Below are 8541 nucleotides of genomic sequence, written 5' to 3'. Positions count from 1 at the left end.
ATGGGGGAGCAGTGCGGGAGGGAGTGGGATGAGACCGGGATGGAGCTGGGGGAGCCACCCCAGAATCTGGGCTGGGGCTAATGGGGGGGGTCGGGGTACCCCCCAGCCCACCTGCCAGCCCCCTCCCCAACACCGCGGCAGCGGGGGCCAGGCCAAGCGGTGCTGGGCCCTGCCAGGCCCCGGGAGCCATGCTGTGCCACGTCGTGCCGCGCTCAGCCCTGCCAAGCCCCGCTGCCTGCCTCCCGCCTGGCACCGCACGTCGTCCCCGGAGCACCCCGACACCCCCTGTCCTGCGCCCTGCATCCCACTGCCGTGCCGAGGAGTTTGCGGCGGGTCAGGCCCCCCCCCCCAGCTCCCCTCGCTGCTCCCCACACTTGGGGGGTAAACCCAGGCTGGAGGACCAAGGCCGCATCCTGCCTCCCTTCCCCGGGCTGCGTGGGGAAGCCAGGTGCAGCCCAGTGCCCCCAGTTCAGCCAGCCCCACCTCTGCCCCACACTGCCCGGGAGCCCTGTCCCCACGGGGGGCAGCACCCCGGCACCCCACGGCACTGCACCCGGCATCCAGCACAGCCCACGAGCGGGGCTGGAGTCGCTCTGCGGGAACGTGTGTCTGCATGCACCTTCTCCCAGGGCTAATTTAGGTTAATGTTTTTAAACATCACATGGGGCCTTTTAAAACAATTAAGGAATGTAATCCACAGAGGTCAGACCAGTCCCGGCGTTCCCCCCGCGGGAGAACCAGCTCGCCAAAACCGGGGGCGGTGGGGAGCCGCTGCTGGCAGTGCCCGGGGGGCAGGGGGGGCGGGCAGCCATTGGGGCTCGGGGTGCTGCTCCTCGAGCTGGGCAGCCAGAGCTCAGCAGGGGAGGGGGTCCCCGCCAGCCCCCCTCGACGGGGCCCCCCACCTCCTGCTCTGGGACGGGGTCTGGGTGTCCTCCGTGCCCACGCTGACGGGACGGGGACGGGGCAAGGAGCCCCCAGCACCCTGGGGTCCCCAAGGTGGGCTCCGGGCCCCAGAGTGGGGGTGCCTGCACCCCCTCCCCTGCCCGCTCCCCCCACCGCGGCCTCCCCAGGCCGAGGGGCCGGGGGCCTCCGCGTGCTCCGAATCGCTGAGATTCTTCCGCATTATCAGGACACAAAGGCTTCAAACACCCGGTCCCAGTGCAGGGGGATTTGTGGCAGCACCTGATCGTGGGGAGGTGGGGATGGGGTGGGGGGTGATGGGTTCAAACTCCCCCTGAGCGGGGCTGCGGGTCCAGCCCCTGCCCACAGCGGTACAGCATTCCCCCCAGCGCCGTGGCCCCCGGCTCTCTGCGCATCTCCCCAGGGGGAATTTCTGCGGCATGCTGGGCTCTTCCGCTTGTTTGTTGCTGGATTATCCCGGAGAGAAAGAAAAACAGCACGAAAACAACGCGGCAGAGCTGCGGGCAAGGGCATGCGGGGCCAAACACCTGGCACAACCCCGGCACGGCACACGCTACCGTGGGCCACCAATGCCCAAACCCCTGCCTGGAGCTCACCGCCACCGCGGCATCCCCATGGGCCGTGCTCCAGTGGGATGTCATGCTACGGTCCCTGGGGCTGAGCCCTGGCACGGCTCTGCCATGGTGCCGGTACTCCAAAGCAAACCCCAGGCAGTGCCATGCCATGCCATGCCGTGATGGGGGTCCTGGCCGGGGCTCACACCCAGGCACCTCCTGGGACCCTGCACAGGTCCCCATCTGGATCTCATGTGGGGCAGTGCCAGCCGCTGCCACCCCGGGGGACAAACCCGGGTCACAGGGGTCTGCAGCACCGGCGTGAGCCCGCGTGGGAGGAGGGGGCTCTGGCCAGTTCACATCCACCTAACACAGGCTACTGGGGGGGGGGAGCCGCCCTCGCTGGCCAGTCGCCCCTTCCCATGCAGTGGGGTGGGGATCGCGGGGCAGGGGGTGAGTGGGAGGCTGGGGCTCAGCTGGGACCCCCGGCCCGCCTCGGCTCTGCAGCTCCAGGCGCTGCCACAGAGCAGAGGAGCAGCAGGAGCAGGAGCAGGAGCAGGAGCAGGTCTCTCCACTGGCCCCTGCTCCAGGCGTGCGTGCTGCCCCGGGGACGTGGCAGAGTCGCGGCTGAGCCCCTGGGGTCCTGCAGCAAGGGCAGAACAACCCGGCTCCCTGCCCTCCTCAGGGGATCACCGCTCCTGGGGAGCTGGGAAGGACCCCGGGTCCTGCTTTACCACCCGGCTGTGCTGGATCCAGCCGTCGGCCTGCAGCCATCCCGGCAGAGCTCACCGCTGCCGCTGCGTCGGGTAACCTGGCATCTGGGCTCACCTGCACCCAGGCCCGAGCCGTGGCCGGACCCACACCGGGAGCTGCCATCACCCCACCGCCCCAGCTCTCCGCTGGGGACAGGCAGCACTTGCCCTCTCCCTCTCTCCTCTGAGGCAGCCTGGCTTCCAGCCATGGGAATCAATTGCAAAGTTTCAATTAGCTTAATTGCCTCCTGGCTGAGGCTCCGGGGGAGGGTGAGGGCAGAGAGCAGCGGCTGCAGCCCCGCTCCGCTTTCCCGCTCCCCAAAAAGCGCTTTTGGGGGCAGGTGTGTGGAACAGGAGCAGGGTTAGCTGCACCCCTGGCATGGCCCACAAGCACCCGCTGCGTCCCAGGGGGAAGGTGGGGGGGGGAGGCAGAGCGAGGTCCCTGCACCCTCCCTGCCCACCGGTCCCCTGGGGAAGGGGCTGCACGCCGAGGGGCCGGTCCCCCATTGCCGAGCCCCGCCAGGACCCTCGTGGCTACATCCCCTGGGTACCCCCTGTTCTCCAGGGCGGCAGCATCACCCAGGGGTCAGCGGAACATGGGGTGATGGGGGCTGCCCGGGGCGGGGGGCCGGAGCCACAGGGGCCTTGCCCGGGACAGCAGCACCGCAGCCACGCGTGACGCAGGCGAGCAGGAAGGTAAACACACCTTTACCGCAGCTGCTGGGCCGGGAGCGATGGGTGCGGGAACGGGCGGCACCCTGCCCCAGCCACGCTGAATCACCTGCGCTCGCGCCGGAGCACCCAGAGCTTCTCCTGGTCCTCGCCTGGGCGCTGCTCTTTGCCCCATGTCATGGCTTCCCTCCTCATCGCGGCAGAGCCCCCCTGTCATGTCTGAGCCCCCCCCAACATGGCAGGGCCCCCCGCACGGTGGCTGACCCGCAGACATGGGGCAACCGGAGGGAAGCCGTGTGGGCACGGGGGGACGTGCTGGGGAGAGCTCGCTGGGGAATTCCTTCCCCTCCAAGCTGGGAATTTGGGGAGTTGTCCCGAGGAGCCACGTGGAAACCTGCCAGCTGCCTCTGCCAGGGAGGGAACCGGCGGCAAACGTCCCGCCAAAACCCAGCTGCTGGCGGCACGGCACCCGGCTTTAGCCAGCGGTGCCCCGGGGTGAGGGCTCTGCCATCCGAAATGTGCCTACCCCTGAGCACTCCCATCTGCGCTCCCTCTGGGGGCTGTGGGGCCAAGCAGCAGCCGGGCAGAGCCCGCCAGCAGTGCGTGCATGGCCAGGACCCCCAGCCCCATCAATTCTCACCCCGAAATAGGGCTGGGGGCATGCTGAGCCCCCCGAGGGTGCAGGAGGATGCCCGGCCCCGAGGTACCCGGGGTTTGCTGTGTCCCCACAGCATTTCCAGAGCTCTCCCTGCCTGGTGTGGCATGGACGGGGACAAACCGGGCTCCCACTGCTGGGGGGCACAGTGGGCGCTCCATCGCTGGCCCCCCCCAGGCAGCAGCCCTGGCTCCCTCGGCTGCTCCTCCAGCCACTCAGGCCTGGGAACAGCAGAGCTGGGGCACAGGGATGTCCAAACCCACCATTGCCCGGCTCTTCCCAAGGGGTTGTAAACCTGGACAAAGATTTCGGGTGCTGGTGGCTGACAAGGGGGCACAAAGCAGAGCCCCCCCACTCGTCCCAGGGATCCCTGCCCCACTGCCGCTTGCTGAGCTGGAGGAGCAGGGTGGAAAGCGAGGTGAGTGGGTTCGCTGGTGGCAGGGTGGTGGGGAGACCGGCAGGAGGAGCACGGGGTGCCGGGGAACAGCGATACTGTCGGGCTGAATCACTGCTAGGCACTGCAGAGGGATGAGCCGGGGGAATGCTGCTCGCACACAGCCATGGGCTCCAGATCTGTGCCACGGGCCAGGAAAACGGTGGCGGAGCCACACTGGTGGGACTCAGCTCTGTGCCGTGGTCATGGGAAACAGCCAGAAAGAGCTGGGAGAGGGAAGGAACGCATCCTCTGGTCCTGCAAGCACGGGGGGGTCCCCAGGGTCCCCAGCATCCCCAACATCCCCAAGTTCCCCAGGGTCCCCAGCATCCCCAGGGTCCTCAGGGTCCCCAGGGACCTCAGCGTCCCCAGGGTCCTCAGGGTGCCCAGGGACCTCAGCATCCCCAGGGTCCCCACAGAAGGGACCAGCCCTGTGGAAAGCAGGGAGAGGGGCGCAAAGCACCATTGCCAAGACGAGACCCAGCTGAGGGATGTGGGGCAGGCAGCAATGGGACACTTGCCTGGGTGCTGAGGGGGTCCCACTGCATGTGGGCTCAGGGACATGGGCACAGCCTCCGGCCGAGGCTGCACTGAGCAATAGATTGCCAGGGATGGCGGCTGTGGCCAGGATCTGTCCTTCCCCCAGCACCCGCTGCTGGCTTTGCCGTTCCCCATGGAGGGACCCATGGGGGGCAGCTCTGGGACCCAGACCCCCGGGCAGGGGTCCAGCCCAGGGACCACCTGCCCTCTGCCACAGGGATGGGGACCCCAGCACAGACCCTGACGCCCTGTCACCCACTCCGGGCAGGGTTGGGACTCCCTCTAGCAGCAGTGGCTGTGGGGCCATGGGAAGCCCCCAGCCACATGGTACCCGTGGGTGCAGTGGGGCTGGGGACCCACAGCATGGCAGGGAGGCCACGGGTCCAGCATCACTCCCACCATGGCAGTCCCACAGCGAGTGCCCAGCCGGGTGTGCTCCACTGCAGGATCCGGCCCCATGGCATTGGCTTGGGGCATCGGGGGGGTTGGGGCAGGTTGGCTGTGGGGCTGCTTCTGTCCCTGCCCTGCGGAGCCAGGGCTGCGGCTGTCCCCGGGGGCACCACGGGCAGGGAGCCGGGGCTGCGCATGGAGCCCCGGAGCACCCAGGAGTTACAGCTGTGCTGGAAGCAGCTCATGGCCCGACCCTGGGAGGGTCCCAGGCACACAGCCGCGGCTGGGGTCTGCACATGGGTCCCTAGTGCACCTGCCCCTGTGCCTGTCCTTGCACCCTGTGCCATAGGGCTCCCTGCGCCCGCTGCTGCCGCTGCCACCACGGGTTCCGCGGGCGGGCAAGACCGTGGCCCGCTCAGTTGGCACCAGTTGCCGCCAGTGCTGACCCCTGCCAGTGCTGATGACCACTGGTGCCTATCCCTGCCAATGCCTATCGCTGCTGGTGGCCCCGCACCCCTTCCACCCTGGCACAGGGCAAGATGCACCCTATGCACATGTCACCCTCGGGGGCTCCCAGGGCAGCTTAGCCTGATTTCCCCATTCCCACCCTCCAGCACGGCTCCAGTCCCACATCCCTGCTGTCACCCTCTGCGGGGAGCTTCCCACTGCCTGTCCGCGGGGCCGTCCCGGGGCTGCCACCCTGCTGGCGGTCAGATGTCCACCTTGGCACATTGCCCAGCCCCGCCCTGCCGTCCGGCGGGATCGCACCTGGCCCCCATCCCCGCCGGGTCTGCCCTGACCTGTGTCTCCCCCTCATCTGCTGGCTGCCGCAGAGGTGACCTCGCTGCCTCCGAGCTGGGTCTGAGCTGGGATCCAGCTGCAGCCCCAGTGCCAGCGGGTGCCCACCAGCTCTGCATCCCCAGCAGGACTGGCACCACCGTCGGAGCAGGAGGGTTTGCCTGCAGCAGCACCTGGCCTCCTGCATGGGGATGCAGGGACGTGGGGACGGCCACCCTGGTGCCAGACCCACAGTCAGCCCTGTGGATCGGGGATGCAGCCCTTTGCATGGCGGTGGTGGAGCCCCGGACCTGGGAGACACAGCACAAGCCCTGGAAAGAGGCTGAGGGCTGAGCAACACTGGCACGGAAGCGTGGCATGGGTGCGCTGAGCTGGGTGGCACGGGGACACTGGTGACTCGGTGCCACTGGGCACCCGCTGCCCTGGAGCCGTGGGACCCAGTGTCCCCAGGAATACCCCCGTGCCCCCGTGCCGTGGGACCGTGTCCCTGTCTCAGGGTGGGGTCTGCGCAGCGGCACAGTGCTGCCCCGGCATGGGAATGGGCACTGGCCCAGCGTGGGGGACCTGTTCCCGGTGGCTTGTCCCAGTATGGCAGAGCTCAGGGCATGCAGCACCTCCGGCCAGGCCAGCACCCAGGGGTCCCACAGCTGCCCCCGCCCCAGCACCCTGGGGCTGGGGCTCACAGCCCTGAGCCAGGACCGGGGTGTCCGGCCACCTCTGCCCTGTGCTCCACAGTGCAGCCTGCTGTGGCCGCGGTGCAGCGAGGCACGAGGGAGCAGCGGCAAACTGGTGACGCTGGAAAGCAAAGCCAATCGGTGACTCGTGGGGAAGAGGAGGAAAACACAGAAACTGCCATTATAAACTGGGGTTCATCCTGATTTGCCCTTGGGGAGGATGCCCGCACCCACTGCCCCGCACAGCATGACTGGCAGTGCTTGTCACCAGTGTAGCACAAATACCGGGAGGAGCAGTGGTGGTGCTGGGGCTGGTCCAGCCAGTGCGGTGCCTGTCCTGGCAGCGGGGCTCTGGTGGGACCCTGTAGTGGTGCCCAGGGCAGGGAGGCAGGGGCCAGGCTGGTGCCAGCGGCAAGGAGCTGCACAAGCCCTGGCATGCAGCAGCCGGTGACGCCAGGGCGGCAGGAGGTGCAAGGACCGTGCAGGATTGCATCACGCCCACGCCGGCCGGGAAGTGGGGGTGCGAAGGGGACCCCATTCCGTGGGGGGCTGCTGAGGCTGGCCATGCCCTGCACCCCGGGCACCCCTCCCAGCTGGGGGGACCCCAGGGACACTGGGGAGGGGGAGATGCCGTTTGCTGGAGTCTGCCCAGCCTGCCTGGGTCCTGCACCCCCTGCCCATGGGGACCTGCAGGATCCTGCCCAGCCCCGGCTTCCCCCTGCCCAAAGGGATCAGCAGGACATTTTCCCTACATCCTATAGTTCTGCCTCCCCTATTTCTATGTCCCACATGCCTTTTCTCCATACCCTCTGCCCGTACCCTGCTGCTGCTGGGCACACGAGGGTCCAGCCAAGGGGAGCCCCGAGGGGCCGGGGAGCTCCCAGGGCCGCTGCTACCCGCTGGGTTTGGCACAGCTGGACTCTGCCGGGCTGGCAGCTGCCTGCAGGCAGGGCTGACCCGCTCCTGCCTTCACTCAGCCGGTGCCCGCCGGCTGGAGGGGCAGTGTGTGCCTGGCTCAGGGGCTGAGGCCAGGCGGTGCCGAGCTGCCCCCCCACCCCGCACGCACCCCACGTCCCGCTCCCGTGTGGGAGTGGGAATGGGGATTTTCTTCGATGAATCATCCCCTGCTCTGGCAGCGGCTGTGCCGCGGCGTGTGCCCGCCGACCCTACTCGCCGCGGGACGGTCACGGCCATGGGCAGCCGTGCAGCGGGTCCTGCCCCAGGACCCCTGGACACGTACCCCAGCCCTGGCACAGGGCAGCTCCAGGGCACGGCGGCGGCTGCTGCCACGGGACGAGACGGGACAGGATGGGACAGGACAGCCACGCTGCAAGTAGGGGCTGCTGCTGTGGCCAATGCTTCGGCTCTTGGGCCGGTGGCACCGCGGGACTGTGCCAGGGCATGCTGCCGCTGGCACCCCTGGCACGCTGCGTCCCCCTGGCCCTGTCCCCACATGTGGCCTTGTGCCAGGCTGGCTGGAAAAGGACGTGGGCCCCACGTGCCGGTGGGAGCTGCCAGGGACCAGTGATGGCCAGGATGGACTCAGCACCCCGGTAGGGACCAGCACCGGCACTGGGCCTTGGCTGCTGGCCAGGAGCTGCCCACATGGCTGCGGGGCTGCAACCCGGCCCTCCGAATGCCTGATCCTGGCTCCGGCCGGGCCGGTGCAGACTCGGTACTGCATCCTGACGGAAGCCCCAAGCCCTACAGCATGTCCCGCTGTTGGGGGGGGTGAGGGGCTGCACAGCCCCCATCCCCACCCCCCGTGTGTCCTGGCACCCCATGGGCAGCTGCGAGCGATGGGGTCACCGCGCCCCAGGATCCTGTCCCTCCCGGGGGGGTGCTGTGCTGTGGGGGTGCACACCCGGGGGGCTGTGCACACCAGTGGGGGCCACACACAATGGGGGTGTTGTGTGCAGCTGAGGGGGGCTGGGCACCCTGGGGACGTTGTGCACAGCGTGGGAGCTGTGCACACTTGGGTGACCATGCGCGTGGGAGCTGTGCTCACTCAGGGGCCGTGCACACCGGGGGGGGGCCGTACACACCGGGGGGGGAGCAGGCACACCCAGGCACCCTGCGGGGGGTGTACTCCCTGGGGGGCTGTGCACAGCGGAGGGGGCTGTGCAAAATGGGGGGGTGCATGCACACCGCG

This window comes from Haliaeetus leucocephalus, unplaced genomic scaffold (genome assembly GCF_000737465.1).
Source record: "Haliaeetus leucocephalus isolate CR32 unplaced genomic scaffold, Haliaeetus_leucocephalus-4.0 Scaffold202, whole genome shotgun sequence".
Classification (NCBI taxonomy): domain Eukaryota; kingdom Metazoa; phylum Chordata; class Aves; order Accipitriformes; family Accipitridae; genus Haliaeetus; species Haliaeetus leucocephalus.
This window is presented reverse-complemented; position numbering follows the sequence as displayed.